Raw genomic sequence first — 17,858 nt, forward strand, 5'->3', positions numbered from 1 at the left:
CAGAGCCTAGAAGAAGCGTATGGACAGTTTTTAGCTGCAAAACAAGTCAGGATACTTTGAGAGAAAGAGACAGACTTCTCAGACCCAGGATTCTTCTTAAAGAGCCCGTGCAGAAAACCTCTTTCAAAAACACTAACCCAGGATTCTGGGAGACTGGGACAGTTGAGAAGACCAGAGTAGCAGGAAGAGAATGTAATCTAGGAGGCACAAGGAGAAACATTTTGAGGGACAGCCACCCCCCAAATATAAAGTGAATATTTCCCCTGGAACCAGCAATACCAGCAAAGGGAAGCAGGACACCAGCCAAACAAGCTCTCCTGTGGCACTCAGAGCAGTCGCTTAGAAGGAGGGAGCCTTCAGGAATACAGTATTGAGTACTGAGGTCTGAGCAGCAGCTGCTGAGGGCTCGCCGGAGGAAAGATGGTGGCCGGATGTAGAAGCATAGTCCTGTCAGCAGGGGCAGAAGCCAGGCTGGCCATGATTGAAGCCTGGCATGAGCTCAGTCTCCACCTCCAAGAGCAGAAGGGGTGCATGAAAGCAGTCCAACCTGGTTGCGGGTCAGGTGAGCAAGAACAGTCCTGCCTGCAATCCCACCCACAGGAGAAAGGAAAAAGCTTGGGAACTGCAGAGACCTGTGGCTGAGAGCAGATGGGCAACCCCACCAGGTGCAAGACAGCTCCGCGCATGGCGGTGGGTCAAAAGCCAAGGAATAGGCAGAGACCAACGGCTGAGCATAGGTGCACAGAACCGCCTTCAGTGCTGAGGCTTGTGGCCTGGTGTGGCATGCAGCCCCACCAGCAGGGGCAAAATGAAGGCCAAGGCCAGCCAAAACTTGTATACCAGGCACGTGAACACAGCCCTTCCGGTGGAGGAGAGGTGTAAACTGCAGCAACTGCCACAGCAGGCCAGCGCCGACAACACCCATACCAGAATGCCCAAGGCAGTGGCAGAGGGGGTGGTGGACCTGCAGACAGTACACATCAGGGAACACAGAAGCTATATCCATTGGACTCCAGTGGTCACACACTTTTTATGCAGAGACAAAATGGGAAGGTGAGAAATGCAACCCAAACAAATCAAGAGATATCCCCAGAAAAGGACTTAAATGAGTCAGATATAACGAAATTACCAGATACATAGTTTAAAATAATGATTGTTAGGACACTCAAAGATCTTAGAACTACAATAGATGGTCATAACAAACAACTAAATAAAGAGATAGAAAATATAAAAAAGAAAATTGAAATAATAAAAAAGAATCAGTCAGAAATGACAAATACAATATCAGAAATGAAGACCACAATGAAAAAAATTAAAAGCAGGATGGATGAAATTGAGGATCAAATCAGTGAGTTAGACGACAAAATAAACAAAAGCATAGAAGCAGAGCAGAAAAAAGAAAAGAAACTCAAAAAGTCTGAGGAAACTCTAAGAGAGCTCTGTGACAACATGAAGAGAAATAACATCCATATCATAGGGGTTCCTGAAGACAAAGAGAAAGAACAATGGAGAGGGACTTTGTTCAATCAAATCATAGCTGAAAACTTCCCTAAATTGAAGCAGGAAAAAGTCACATAAGTTCAAGATGCACAGAGAAACTCCATTAAAGAGAAACCCAAAGAAATCTACACCAAGACACATGATAATTAAAAAAAAAAGCTAAGTGATAAAGAGAAAATATTAAAAGCTGCTAGAGAAATAAAAGTTATCACCTACAAAGGAGCCCCCATAAGGATGACATCCGAATTCTCAACAGAAATACTTGAGGACAGAACGAAATGGCAAGAAAAAGTCAAAATAATGCAGAACAAGAGCCAACAACCAAGACTTCTTTATCCAGCAAGGCTATTATTTAAAATTGAAGGAGAAGTAAAAAGCTTTCCAGAAAAAGCAAATCTCAAGGAATTCACTATAACCAAACCAATGTTGCAAGAAATGCTAAGGGGTCTGTTGTAAACAGATCAAAGGGGAAAATAAATATAGCAAAAGAATACAGCTGTAAAGAATAAAATTGCAATAAACAACTACATATCAATAATAACCTTATATGTAAATGGTTATATGATCCAATCAAATGACATATGGTAGCTAGCTGTGTGGATAGAAAAACAGAACCCATACATATGCTGTTTCCAAGAGATACATCTCAAAACAAAGATGCACATAGACTGAAGGTAAAAGTATGAAAAAAATATTTCATGCAAATAGATATGAAAAAAAAGCTGGGGTAGCAATACTTATAGTAGACAAAATGGACTTTAAAACAAAGGCTATAGTAAGAGATAAAGAAGGTAACTACATAATGATAAGGGGTACAATCCAACAGGAAGACATAACCATTAGAAATATATCTAGGCACCTAATATAGGAGCACCTAAATATATAAAACAGACTTTAATGGATATAAAGGGTGAGATCGCCTGACCTGTGGTGGCACAGTGGATAAAGCGTCGACCTGGAAATGCTGAGGTCGCCGGTTCGAAACCCTGGGCTTGCCTGGTCAAGGCACATATGGGAGTTGATACTTCCAGCTCCTCCCCCCTGTCTCTCTCCTCTCTCTCTCTCTCTCCCTCCCTCTCTCTCTCCTCTCTAAAATGAATAAATAAAATAAAAATTTAAAAAAAAATTGAAACATTAAAAAAAAAAAGGGTGAGATCAACAGCAATATGATGATAGTAGGGGATTTCAATACCCCACTAACATCACTGAATAGATCCTCAAGAAAGAAAATTAACTGAGAAACAGCAGACTTAAAGGATACACTAAATCAACTTGATTTAATAGATATCTTCAGAACCTTTCACTCTAAAGCAGCAGAATATACATTCTTTTCAAGTGCTCATGGTACATTCTCTAGGATAGATCACAGGTAGAGCACAAAAGCAGTCTCAACAAATTTAAGAAGATTGAAATCATATCAAGCATTTTCTCTGATAACAATGGCATGAGACTAGAAATCAACCACAACAGAAAAACTGAAAAATACTCAAACACTTGGAAAATAAATAGTATGTTATTAAATAACAAATGGGTTAACTATGAGATCAAAGAAGAAATAAAAAAATTCCTGGAAACAAATGATAATGATCATACAACTCAAAATTTATGGGACATAGCAAAAGCAGTACTGAGAGGGAAGTTAATAGCATTACACACATACCTTAAGAAGCTAGAGAAAGCTCAAATAAACAACTTAACCCTCTATCTAAAAGAACTAGAAAAAGAACAGCAAGTAAAGCCCAGAGGTAGTAGAAGAAAGAAAATAATAAAGATCAGAGCAGAAATAAATGACATAGAGGCCAAAGAAACAATATAGAGGGTCAATGAAACCAGGAGCTGGTTCTTTGCAAAGGTAAACAAGATCGATAAACCTTTAGCCAGCCCTGGCCAGTTGGCTCAGCTGTAGAGCGTCGGCCTAGCGTGTGGAGGACCCGGGTTTGATTCCCGGCCAGGGCGCACAGGAGAAGCGCTCATTTGCTTCTCCACCCCTCCGACGCACCTTCCTCTCTGTCTCTCTCTTCCCCTCCCGCAGCCAAGGCTCCATTGGAGCAAAGATGGCCCGGGCGCTGGGGATGGCTCTGTGGCCTCTGCCTCAGGCGCTAGAGTGGCTCTGGTCGCAACATGGCGACGCCCAGGATGGGCAGAGCATCGCCCCCTGGTGGGCAGAGTGTCGCCCCATGGTGGGCGTGCCGGGTGGATCCCGGTCGGGCGCATGCAGGAGTCTTGTCTGACTGTCTCTCCCTGTTTCCAGCTTCAGAAAAATGTAAAAAAAAAAAACAAAAAACCTTTAGCCAGACTCACCAAGAATAAAAGAGAGAGGATTCAAATAAATAAAATTAGATATGAGAGTGGAGAAATAACAACTGACACAACAGAAATACAAAGTATTGTAAGAAAATACTATGAAGAACTGTATACCAAAAAACTAGAAAACCTAGATGAAATGGACAAATTCCTTTAAACATACAATCTTCCAAAAATCAATCTGGAAGAATTAGAAAACCTAAACAGACCAATTATAACAAATGAGATCGAAACAGTTATAAAAAATCTCCCAAAAAACAAAAGCCTGGGGCCAGATGGCTTCACAAGTGAATTCTACCAAATATTCAAAGAAGAACTAACTCCTATTCTTCTCAAGCTATTTCAGAAAATACAAGAAGAAGGAAAACTTCCAAGCTTCTTTTTTGAGGTGAGCATTATTCTGATTCCAAAACCAGGCAAAGACAACACAAAGAAAAAGAATTATAGGTCAATATCCCTGATGAATTTAGATGCTAAAATTCTCAAAAAAATATTAGCAAACTGGATCCAGCAATATATGAAAAAATCATACACCATGATCAAGTGGGATTTATTCTTGGGAGGCAAGGCTGGTACAATAGTTGCAAATCAATCAAAGTAATTCATCACATAAACAAAAGGAAGAAGAAAAACCACATGATAATTTCAATAGATGCAGAAAAAGCATTTCATAAAATCCAGCACTCATTCATGACCAAAACTCTCAGCAAAGTGGGAATACAGGGAACATATCTGAACATGATAAAGGCCATCCATGACAAACTCACAGCCAACATCATACTCGATGGGCAAAAATTAAAAGTATTCCCCTTAAGATCAGGAACAAGGCAGGAGTGTTCCCTTTCACCATTCTTATTCACCATAGTTTTAGAAGTCCTAGCCATAGCAATCAGACAAGAAGAAGAAATAAAAGGCATCCAAATTGGAAAAGAAGAAGTAAAACTATAATTATTTGCAGATGATATAATATTGTATATAGAAAACCCTAAAGTCTTAGTCAAAAAACTACTGGACCTGATAAATGAATTCAGCAAATGGCAGGATATAAAATTAATATTCAGAAATTAGGCATTTTTATATACCAACAATGATCTGTCAGAAAGAGAAATTAAGAAAACAATCTCCTTCACTATTGCAACCAAAAAAGTAAAATACCTAAGAGTAAATTTAACCAAGAAGATGAAAGACTTGTTCTCAGAAAATTATAAAACATTCATAACACAAATCAAGGAAGATACAAACAAGTGGATGCATATACCATGCTCATGGTTAGGAAGAATAAACATTATTAAAATGTCTATATTACCTAAAGTAATTTATAAATTCAATGCAATACAAATTAAAATACCAATGACATACTTCAAAGATATTTAACACACATTCCAAAAATTTATATGGAACTGAAAGAGAACACAAATAGCCTCAGCAATCTTGAAAAAGATGAAAAAATTTGAAGCATCACATTTCCTGATATCAAGTTATACTATAAGGCTATTCTACTCAAAACAGCCTGTTACTGGCATAAAAAAAACAGGCATATAGGTCAAGGGAACAGAACAGAGAACCCAGAAATAAACCTACATCTTTATGGTCAACCAATATTTGACAAAGGAGGTAAGAGCAAACAATGAAGTAAAGACAGTCTCTTTAATAAATGGTGTTGGGAAAATTGAACATCTACCTGCAAAATATGAAACTAGACCACCAACTTACACCATTGACAAAAATAAATTCAAAATGGATAAAAGACTTAAATGTAAGCCATGAAACCATAAGCATCTTTGAAGAAAATGGAGGCAGTAAGCTTTCCGACATCTATCACAGCAATATATTTGCTGATTTATCTCCACAGGCAAGTGAAATAAAAGACAGGATAAACAAATGGGACTATGTCAAACTAAACATCTTTAGCACAGCTAAAGACAATAAGAACAGAATAAAAAGGCAAACTACACAATGGGAGAACATATTCGACAATACGTCTGATAAGGGCTTAATAACCAAAATTTATAAAGGACTTGTAAAACTCAACATCAGGAAGATAAACAATCCAATCAAAAAATGGGCAAAAAAAATGAATAGACACTTCTCCAAAGAGGACATACAGATGGCCCATTGGCATATGAAAAAAATGTTCCATATCAGTAATCATTAGAGAAATGTAAATTAAAACCACAATGAGATATCACCTCAACCAGTCAGAATGGCACTCATCAACAAAACAACACAGAATAAGTGCTGGCGAGGATGTGGAGAAAAGAGAACCTTCCTGCACTGCTGGTGGGAATGCAGACTGGTGCAGCCACTGTGCAAAACAGTATGGAGATTCCTCAAACAATTAAAAATTGGGCCCTGGCCGGTTGGCTCAGCGGTAGAGCATTGGCCTGGTGTGTGGGGGACCCGGGTTCGATTCCTGGCCAGGGCACATAGGAGAAGTGCCCATTTGCTTCTCCACCCCCCCTTCCTCTCTGTCTCTCTCTTCCCCTCCCGCAGCCAAGGCTCCATTGGAGCAAAGATGGCCCGGGCGCTGGGGATGGCTCCTTGACCTCTGCCCCAGGCGCTAGAGTGACTCTGGTTGCGGCAGAGCGACCCCACAGAGGGGCAGAGCACCCACTCCTGGTGGGCAGAGCGTCACCCCTGGTGGGCGTGCCGGGTGGATCCCGGTTGGGTGCATGCGGGAGTCTGTCTGACTGTCTCTCCCCGTTTCCAGCTTCAGAAAAATACAAAAAAAAAAAAAATTAAAAATTGAATTGCCTTTTGATCCAGCTATCCTACTTTTAGGAATATACCCCAAGAACTCCATAGCACTCTTTCAAAGGAGAAATGCACCCCCATGTTTATGGCAGCATTGTTCACAATAGTGAACATCTGGAAACAGCCCAAGTGGATGAGTGGATTAAAAAGAAGTGGTACATATATACAATGGAATACTTTGGGGCCATGAAAAGGAAGGAAATCTTACCTTTTGCGACAACATGGATGGACCTGGAAACTATTATGTTAAGTGAAATAAGCCAGGCAGAAAAAGGAAAGTATCATATGACTTCACTCATTTGAGGAATCCAATGAACAATGTGAATTCAGGAACGGAATTGAGACAGAAGAGAGATCAAAGGGACCAGAGGAAAAGAGGAGAGAGAGAAAAGGGATGACAGGATGGGATAATCCTGAAGGGAAGGCGGTAAGGCGCTATGGGAATGGGGCCAAAGGAGATGTTGAGGGTAATACGGGGGAAAGAGGATGCATTCAGGGCAACACTAAAATCTATGTAAACACAATAAATTAAAATCAATAAAAAAAGAAAGATAACAAAGTGATGGTTAGCTGTTTAATATCTCATAAAATTTTCATGAGTAATCTAAGCATAAATAAGAACAAGTAAGTTAAATGTAAGATAAAAGTTTTCAATAACTTTTCAACAGTAATTATGCTTTATGATGTAGTCTACTTTGAAATAGTTTACAAAATCTTTTTGGTAAGATAAATAAAATAAAATACTGATACATTAACTACTGATTATAGGTTTTTCCACTTTTGGCTTCCATTTACAGAAGAACTTAAAAATACTTGGGTTTGTTAATAAAAATGTTTTTTGTCACAATGGAAAATGTACTATGAGGAAGAATATGTTTCTAAAAACTATGAAATGTATTTATACATTTACCAATCCACAGAACAGTAGTATAACAGTTCAAAATTGCTTGGTTCTTAGTTTTTACTAGAAATTAAGTATTCTAAGGCTCAAAACTTTTAATTAATATATGCGGTGGTGAAATTCAGCCTGTTGGCACCAGTTCGGCAAAACTGATACCTAATTTTTTGTTTAGTTTAGTGAACCATTTGTTAAAATGGCACTTGTAAGGTGGGTGCTTGGGCAGCACCCAATGTGGAAATCACAAATTTATGTTCTTTACTCTTTTTAAACATTCATCTGCACAACAGCTTATTCTAAATGCCCGTAATAATGTTCATTTTGTCCATAGGTGAAAAAAATTTGATGAAACTATGCTTGTGATATTTACCTATTCATTTCCTAAGACTCATTATACCTTTGGTGAAATGCTACATTTTACTTGCATTTGTTACTTCAGTAAACAAACATATAACATAAAAAGTGCCAAATAACTAGGGGGTGACAAGCTGTCACTGGAAATATCTTAAATAACAGTTTTATTGTTTTTTGTCAGGTATTGATATTTTCTCATTAATATTTTAAAACTCTTATAACATAATCTAGTTTTGTGTACTTCTTTAATTGTTCTTATTTAAGTATTACATGCATAAAATAAACTACCTTTTGGGTATATCATTTCTTTTATATTTAAAATGGTCATTAGAACAGAGAACTGGTAATTAAATTATTTGAATCCCACTACTGAATATATGTAATTAAAGTTATTTTAAAATAATTAGGGTTAAAGGTAACAACTGTGTATGAAAAGGTAAAGAGAGTAAAAAAAAAAAAAAAAAAACCTGATTATTCCAGAATGGAAAAAAAGAAAAAACATAGGACAAAATCAGAATGGCTATAAAAATGTTGCAGCAACATTTAGGATACACTTTATAGACTGGTACTTGGATATTTCTGTTGACCTTTCAGATATGGGCAAATTTTAAGAAGTATCTAAAACAGTGTACTCTCAAAGAATAAATCATTTTTTCAAAGCTGTCAGTTTGTAAAAAAGAAATCTTGGGAAAGGAATTTTGTGTGTGGTCATGCTGACTGAGATTAGAATGGATTTAAGTTTTAAAAAATGAGTTTTAATATCAAAAGTACACTGGTATAAAATTAGAATTTGGCTTTCTCATTGTTAAAAGGACAAAGTTTCTTGGACTAAATGTCTGTTCTTGATAAAATATTGTTAAAGCTTTTTCTATTTTTGGTTTTTTTCTTTTTACCTTCTGAGTAATAAACCTGGAAAGCAAAGATTTTATGTCTTACTGTGTAATCTTCTTTATTTGCCTTTAAAATCCTCTACTGTCACTTTGCTTAAATTGAAAGTTATTTTATAATAATTTGTGACTCCATTTCCTTAAATGTTCAAAAATTTTAACATTTGGCAACTTCCCAAAATCAAATTCTAAATGGAATTTTTCTGATCTCAAAGTGATTTTGAGATTTGCCACAGGGACCCAAGGAAAATCTCAGAGGATTTGGCTAAGTGACATAGGAAGCATTGTCAAAAAAGTAATTATAAACCTCCTTACACACATATATATATTTGTATAGACCCATTTTATTAAAATAAGTGTTTTGAAAATGTATGAAATTTCTAAAACTGATATGTCCTGGTATAATGTGATCATTCATAATTTCAGTTATCATATTAAAATGTATGTCACAGAAATAACCAACTTTTCTCATCAGTTACATTAGAATGAACTCTCAACAGATATTTAAAGATGGGCATTTTAAGGCCCTGGCTGGTTGGCTCAGTGGTAGAGCGTCAGCCTGGCGTGCGGGAATCCCAGGTTCGATTCCCGGCCAGGGCACACAGGAGAGGTGGCCATCTGCTTCTCTACCCCTCCCCCTCTCCTTCCTCTCTGTCTCTCTCTTCCCCTCCCGCAGCCAGGGCTCCATTGGAGAAAGGTTGTTCCAGGCGCTGAGGATGGCTGTGTGACCTCTGCCTCAAGCACTAGAATGGCTCTGGTTGCAACAGAGCGATGCCCCAGGTGGGCAGAACATCGTCTCCTGGTGGGCGTGCCAGGTGGATCCCGGTCAGGCACATGCAGGAGTCTGTCTGACTGCTTCTCTGTTTCCAACTTCAGAAAAATACAGAAAAAAAAAATTTTTTAAAAAGATGGGCATTTTAAGTCTCTTAATTTGCAAACAGTTATTGTTTTATTCTGATACTTTCACAAAACTAAGATTCACAGAAAGGATTTTACCAAGTATTCTTGACCAATGACACTGCCACCAAATTATAAGTGTCAATACTTGGGTGCATACTTTACAACTCAAGGCTCCACCTGACATATGGTCTTGTGCAAATGCTGGAGACCTCTGAATCAAATTATTTAGGAAGAGAAGTAGCTGACATTGAAATAGAATGCTTTCTCTCAAGATGTTATTTTCCATTTCTCCTTTCCTATCTCACTGTCCTTTTTCTAATTCTCATACCATGAAGCTCTTTATGACCCTTTTGCACCATTTGTCTTGCTCTGGTTAGAAAAGATAATCTATTTGTTGCATATCTCAGACCATTGCAATGGAAGCGTAACCCAACCTCAAAGGACCTTTGGATCTACCATGATGCTGCTGATCCTGTAGTTCTTCCCTAACTGTCAGTGTTTCAGTTTTTCTAAAACCCAGCCCCCTTTCTATCATGTGAGACTCCCTAAACTTGATGGTGCTTTTAATTCCTGTCTCTCATTAACAACTCTAAACCAGGGACACTTTGGGACACAAGGCAAGGGTACTAGAATAAAACTACCTTGTGTGATTTACAAATTCTTAAATTTTACTGGCCTCCGTGACCTTCACCTTTCCAGTCCCAAGCCAAAGATTCAAAAAGAAATTACCAGGAGGCATTCATGGTTGAACATTAGTTTCCAATGGCAGACTCCTACTGTCCTAGTGAGAAGTAAGTGCAAATGGGACTATGATGGGGAACCTCTCTTTCACTCTTGAAGATATTACAGAATCTGCTAATAAAGCAATAGTTGCCCAACAAAAGCCTTAGACTCTCTGGCTAAAGTTGTTCTTGATAGCAGGGTAGTCTTTGATTAGCTTTTGTCTGAGCAAGAAGGTGTTTGTGCTGTACTTGGAATGACATGTCTGGGGAAGGTGAGACTCAGCTATATAAGATCATTGAACAAGCCAGTTGGCTCTAAAAAGGTAACTCCTTCAATAGGGTCTGTCTTTGACTTATTGATTCTGACTGGTTTAAGTCTTGGGGATCATGGCTCCAAAGCACACTCCAGAAATTGGGAATTATCATGCTTATAATAATCATAGTAGTCTTCTTGGTGCTCTGTATTCTCACAAAAGCTTCAAATGCATGTTCATAGCCACTAACCATCAAGCACTTCCAGGAGACTAGATATGTAGACTGTCAAAAAAGGAACAATTGATTTAAAGACCATGAACCCAGTATCATGACCTGTAAATACTGAAGATTTCAGGGAAAAAAATTAAAAAGGTGAGAACTCCAGAGTAAGACCTGGGAGTAGCAATAATGCCTAAATTTTTATTACATCTCTTAGGCTGAGAGTCTGATCAAAGGGAATAATTATTAAAAATAGGTAATAGTTGTATAATGGAGTCTAAGCAACATGTCACCAAACTGAGACTTCACTTAATTCCAATTTTTGCTTTTCCAAAAATGAACTCTTAAACCAATCAGGAATCAGAATCACTTAATTAACACTAGTTAGGTCACCAGTCTGATAGACCCTCCATCCTCAAAAGGAAAGTAATCTTGCAATTACCAACCCACTTTTTGCTTGGTATAACTTCCTTGTTTTGGCTCCCTTCTGCCTATAAAAGTCTCATTTTGGATGGCTCTTTGAGACTCTTCTTCATCTGCTAGACTAGATGATGCCCGATTCAAATCAATGTTTGCTCAAATGAACTCTTAAAATTTTTAACATGCCTGAGTTTATAGTTCAGCAATACTGTTGTTGAGTATTATTCTGACTCTTGTTAAAATTTATGGAAGGCTTCATTCAAGATTGTTGTAATAGATGTCAAGACTATTACAATATTGAGGGTGTTAGTGTATGGAAAATTACTCAGAGACATTAAGGGAAGGGGAATTCTTGCTCACCTGACTTAGAATTCTTACTGAAGGCAAGCCAGGATTTTCAGGTGTCAGGGATGAGGAAATAAGAAATTTTTTTAAAGATATTTATTCATTTTTTAGAGAGGAGAGAGAGAGAAGAAGTGGAGGAGCAGGCAGCATCAACTCCCATATGTGCCTTGACTGGGCAAGCCCAAGGTTTCAAAACAGTGAACTCAATATTCCAGGTTGATGCTTTTATCCACTGCACCACCACAGGTCAGTCAGAAATAAGAAATTTGATCAAGTATCAGAGGTGGGGAATATGGAATTTTATCAGCTATTAAAGATGAAAGGATACCCATTATACTGATTTAAGCAGGAATTTTGCTACAACTGGATTAGACTGTCAAAGGCAAGGGCCAAGGACAACGCCTAATTGAAAAGACAGCTTAGAGGAGCCTGTCAAAAGTTTGGTCAAAAAGAGAGTTTGTCACTGTATTGATTCTTCTTTGCCAAATAATTAATAGTCAGAGTATCTTGAACTTAACTCACATGATTATAAAGGCAACCAGTGTACCAGAGAACCATTCAATTTGATTATGAGACACTGCCCTTCCATTTACTTCTTGGGTAAGTCACTTTTCTGCTCAGAGCTAGATTCCTCACTTGTAAAATAAGAACAATATCTGCATTATTGGACACTGCACAGAATGTAAGCTGCTATATTGAAAATGTCTTGAAACTCCAATTTGCTATGCAAATGACAGGTGCTTTTATTGTGGAGAATGCCTTCTCTTCCTTGCTTGAATGAACTCAAAGCAACAGCTAGCCTGATGCCTTGTGGACTACAGACAGCAGCAGCTACCACCTCCTACAACTCCCTTTGTACTGTGTTAACACCTCTACTGCAGCCTTTATGACTTTTTGTAGCAATTATCTAGTTACACAGCTTTTCATTCCACTGTTCTTTTCTCAGAGTAGTCCAATTATATCATTCCTCTTTGTACACCCAATGCCAATGGCATATACTTGGGCTTCAATAAGTATTTGCTAAAAAGGCAAGTAGTTATTTGTCGGTTCCAAGAACATCTTACTGAGTTGTGTCTCTGTTTTTCCTGAAGAAGCATCCTCCAGTAACCAAAGAAACTTTCTTGCTGGTGTTCCTTCTATATTAATAGTCTAGAGTAAATTCACATATTACATGGATTTTGTGTTCAAGAAGAGAATGTGAAACAAAAATCAAAACTGTCTTTGAGAAAGGCCTTAAGTAGCCCTTTGCTTCTCTTCTGTAACCTTTGTATTCCCACAGCATCTTTTAGGTGAGCAAAGCAATTCATTTCTGTATGCTAAATGCATATACACAGTTGTTCCCTTGTATTTTGGGGTCCTACCTAAATCTCATCCTCTGATTTTCTTTTTTTTCCTCAACTGAAACCTTGCAACTCATACTTAACCTACACTAATTTTTGTCTAGGAAATGCAGTGCAGGAGAACTCAATAAGCTCAGGTTCATCACATGGGCAACACTCAACAACGTGTGTTGCCCTGACTAGTTTGGTCTGGCTGTAATCCTGGGGCCCAATATGTTGGTGGATCTAATTTCTTCGAGAGATCACATTCTCTGCCTCATGCTTCATGAGTGACCTGTGTCCCTACCTTTTCCCTGCTACATCAGTGTGTGTCTGAGGAATCTACCTGGCAGGCACCCTGTTCTTCTAGGAAGTGAAAATGAACTTAGAATTGCTAATCAGATTCTCCTCACACACTTGGGAATTCTGGTCTCTTTCTCCTGCTCTCACACTCTGTTGACATTCTTGCTGTATTTTCAGATAGCTTTCCCTTACAACACCTCTCTGTTGCATCAAATACCATCTTCTATTGCAAATGGGTTTCTCTGCCTCAAGCCTAGCAGCTAGTTTTAGGTCCTGTGCACTATAGTGCGTCTCATCATCATCACCTCTGACTCAGCTGAGGCAATTCAGGTGAAGGACTGAATTTTTAAAGAAACAGATGACTACTGCAACCACAGCTAATATATTTTAAACCGTTAAAACATTTAAAAAGGAATCTCGTATGACTTGCTAACAGATTTCCTCACACATCAACCTTCTGGTGGAATTACTGTTTTTTAAGGAAAAGAAATATCTAAACTTAGTCTCCAAACATTCTTTTTTTTTTTTAGTCCTATGGAAATAATTCAATTAGGGAACAGGATCCAACATTGGATTTAACTCATAACCTTGAAATAAACTCAAAGGGTGATATAGAATGATCTCTCCATCAGGAATAAAATCTAGACAGTGGTCACTATGAGATCTGCTTCCAACAGTGATTTATTTCAAAGTCTGACTCAGTGATAGAGGGTTTGGAAATTTTATATAATGTATCTCTGCTTGTAGAAGAATCCTACATGTAAAAATAATGATTTATCAAACAGTTTAATTTTCTATTTTCTTGGAGAATATCCAGCAATGTGTGACTGTGTGTGTGCGTGTGTGTGTATAGAGACACACACGCACACACACAGTCATATATATGTATGCAGATATACATATACATCTGTTCGTCTTGAATTAGGTTTTAAAAGTGTTGGAAGTGGGGTATAAAATCAGATCCAGAAATGAGGTGATGGTGAAAATTTAGACTTTCCTTATCAGTCAGACCAAGATGAAAATTGGCTATATAAGGCATCTGTGTAGCTTAAGTCTTCAAACACCTTAGCTGAGCTATGATAAAAACTATGGCTTATTTCTCACAGTCTCATGTTTTAAATTAATTCTTCCCTACTGCTGTCTTTCTTACAAACACTTGCAAAACCTTTGACCCAACTGCTCAAACATAGCAAACTCACAGGCAAGATCTTTATAGGCTCCTGATTGTATAAAGGAATAGCAATAAAATTCAAAGTAAATTTTAGAAGTATCATGTGAAAAGCTGGCCACATTTCAAAGTACTTGCTTTTTGCAGTTTGAAACCCTCTCTTCTAAGAGTAAAAAATATTAAAACTCAGAAAACATGATTGGATTTCCACTTACTATGTCTCATTATTTCCAGGAGTCCTGTGTGGTCCTAATATTTACTGCTTTGTAATAGGAGTCCATGGAACAATGTAAACACCCTGACACTTAACTCAGGCCCCCAGTGACCATGCCCAGTGCCTTTCTAGTCTGGCTGTTGTCTACATAACAACTGAAAAACATAGGATTCAACAACCATATTTATTAGATAGGTTCAAAGCAGGTATAGTTAAGAGGTATTACCATAAGTAGTTTTTTTTTTCTTTCTGTGCACTTTATAAAGACAGAAAAACTAACACTGTGCTGAGAATAAAAAGAGTGAAAAATGTATTTGCTGGGGTCAGTGGTTCAAATGGGCCCAGCTCAGAGGAGAAAAAAAAAGTATACACAGCATGACTTTTCCTTGAAGCCCTTTTCTACTTGCAAAACATGACAATACATCGCTAATCTGCTTTTCCTGACTGTGATCTTAAATCTTACACTTGAAAAAAAAATCTCTCTGCTGTGCTCAGTCTTGAGAAAAAAGTCTGCTGCAAATTTATGAAAGGGATTGGCATTTTAATGGAGATCAGGATAAGACTCTATATTCTTCAGGAAAAAGCAGTGTGAGAACACAGCATGTAAGAAACAATTATCAACAGTCTAAAGAAACCTGGGCTTTCATGAACATCAAAACAGGAAGACAATAGTATAAAAAATAATCTAACAGCCGATCAGGTTTAGTGAAGAAAATGCCTTCCATTGTTACCATTATCAACCCCCTAGAATTAACAACAACAAAATTGTTTTCTTTCTGTGAATGCTGTTGACAAGGGAAAAAGTGTTTTCAACATGACTAGGATTAACTTTCTTCTTTATGTTTTAATTGCCTGGGAATCAGTTATCATTTAATTTCTGGGTTCATTCTACTAATTTATAACCTGGAGGAACACATGGGGGCTTAATTTGTGGAGAGATGGGTTAACCTCTTATTTGAACTCTCAACCTCATCATTCGTATTCCCCAGGGATTAGGGGGCAGTAAAGGAAACTGTTTCCTATTTATTTCCATAATATCATGCCTTAAATTCCTCCTTATATTTCTCTCATGATTTCATATATATATATATATGACTTCTAAATTAGTTTATAATTTGCCTCACTTAAGTAAAATAAAGACTTTTGTTTCAAATCTTTGCAAATGATGTATGTTGGACTAGAGAGAAAGAATCTGGGAAGCATGGGGCATGGGTAAGGCCAGTACTGGGGTTGTTTTGTTGTTGTTGTTGTTGTTGTTGTTGTTTTGTATTTTTCTGAAGCTGGAAACGGGGAGAGACAGTCAGACAGACTCCCGCATGCGCCCAACCAGGATCCACCCGGCACACCAACCAGGGGTGACGCTCTGCCCACCAGGAGTGGGTGCTCTGCCCCTCTGTGGGGTCGCTCTGCCGCAACCAGAGTCACTCTAGCGCCTGGGGCAGAGGTCAAGGAGCCATCCCCAGCGCCCGGGCCATCTTTGCTCCAATGGAGCCTTGGCTGCGGGAGGGGAAGAGAGAGACAGAGAGGAAGGAGGGGGGGTGGAGAAGCAAATGGGCGCTTCTCCTATGTGCCCTGGCCGGGAATCAAACCCGGGTCCACTGCACGCCAGGCCGACGCTCTACCACTGAGCCAACCAGCCAGGGCCTACTGGAGTTGTTTATAAATCATCTGTACCTTCCTGGAATGCTGGAGAAGGAAAACATAAGATAAAACACTAACAGAGAAAGATGGAGGAGAAAGAACAAGTACAAGGTAAATACTTTTTCTTTCAATGATTCTGCTCTTGGGAGCAAAATATGCACACACACACCCTATAAAACTCACCTAGAGTACTCACAGCTCCTCTCAGTTACACAATCCCCTGTTCCACCCCCAAATCCCTGTGCTGCCTGCTCCCATTTCGCCTCTGGAGGATATCCTGGATCTGAAGGTCATAATGCTTAATATCCCCCTTATAATTTTCAAGAAAGTTTTTATTTCAGCACCATTTCCTTTGAAAGCATCTTGGCAATCCCAGGATGTGACTGAATTAAAATGACCCCAAATCATTTTTTGCTTTATAAAAATTCTATTTCTAGATAATAGTAATTATATGCCCTAATTCCTCTTTCTATAGTTTTTCCTAACTCTCTTAGATTTTCTGATGTTCTGTTTTAAAAGCAGTAAGATTATTAAATAGTAATGTGTTTACTTATTTATTTACTATTGTTATTATTTTTAAGTGAGAGGAGGGGAGATAGCGAGGCGGACTCCCTCATGTGCCCCAGCTGGGATCCACCTAGAAACCCCTTCTAGGACCAATGCTGAGTATGAGCTAGTATTTTTAATACCTGAGGTTGATGCACTGGGACCAACAGAGCTACTCTCAGCATCTGTCGCCATGCTCGAACCAACCCAGCCATTGGCTGCAGGAGGGGAAGAGGGAGAGAAGAGGGAGAGGGAAGGAGGGAGAAGCAAATGGTCCTTCTCCTTTGTGTGGGATCAAACCAGTGATGTTCATACACCAGGTCAATGCTCTATCCACTGAGCGACCAGCCAGGGCCAATAGTGATGTGTTTAAGATATTAACATAATGGTCTTATATAATAAATTTAACCAGTCTGTAAATTTAATACAAAAGTAACTGCAATTAATGTTGCAAAGTCTCACAGTTCAGTTTACATCTGGTTCCTAATGATTATAGCTTTTATTATGTCAGTTATATTGAATTATACACTTGAAACCTGTATAGTTTGGCAAATCAAGTCATCCAAATAATTGTGTTTTAGAACAAAAAAATTCATTTAGTAGAAAATCTTGACAATGTAAATCTGTCGCAAGAGAGACGTAATTTTTACTTAGTTAATGTTATCCTGGATCAGTGAATGAAAAAGTGATTTGAGTTTCCTTTTTGAAGCATTACTTTTGCCCTTTCACACATGTGGAAGTGAATTCAACTGTTAATAAATATTATATAAAAAGTGCACATTCATTCAAGGCTGTTCATTTAACACATTACCTTTACAAAGATACACAGCCCACCAATTTATCACAAAGCTATCACAAATAAAATTGTTTGTAAGAAAGTTTACTTACTAATCAACATTAGTAATAATAATAATAAATCACCCCACTTTGAAATGATAGAAAAATTAAGGCTTTAGCAAATTAAGTGAAGATATTTTGATATGGCATATTTTGACCTGATAGGTAACTCATTTGGCTTCAAAGACCTAAGCATAAATCTTAGCTGTGTGTTTTAGGGAAAACTTTTTTAATCTTTTGCTTTTTGTATTTTTATCTGTCAAAGTAATTTA

This window comes from Saccopteryx bilineata, chromosome 2 (genome assembly GCF_036850765.1).
Source record: "Saccopteryx bilineata isolate mSacBil1 chromosome 2, mSacBil1_pri_phased_curated, whole genome shotgun sequence".
Lineage (NCBI taxonomy): Eukaryota > Metazoa > Chordata > Mammalia > Chiroptera > Emballonuridae > Saccopteryx > Saccopteryx bilineata.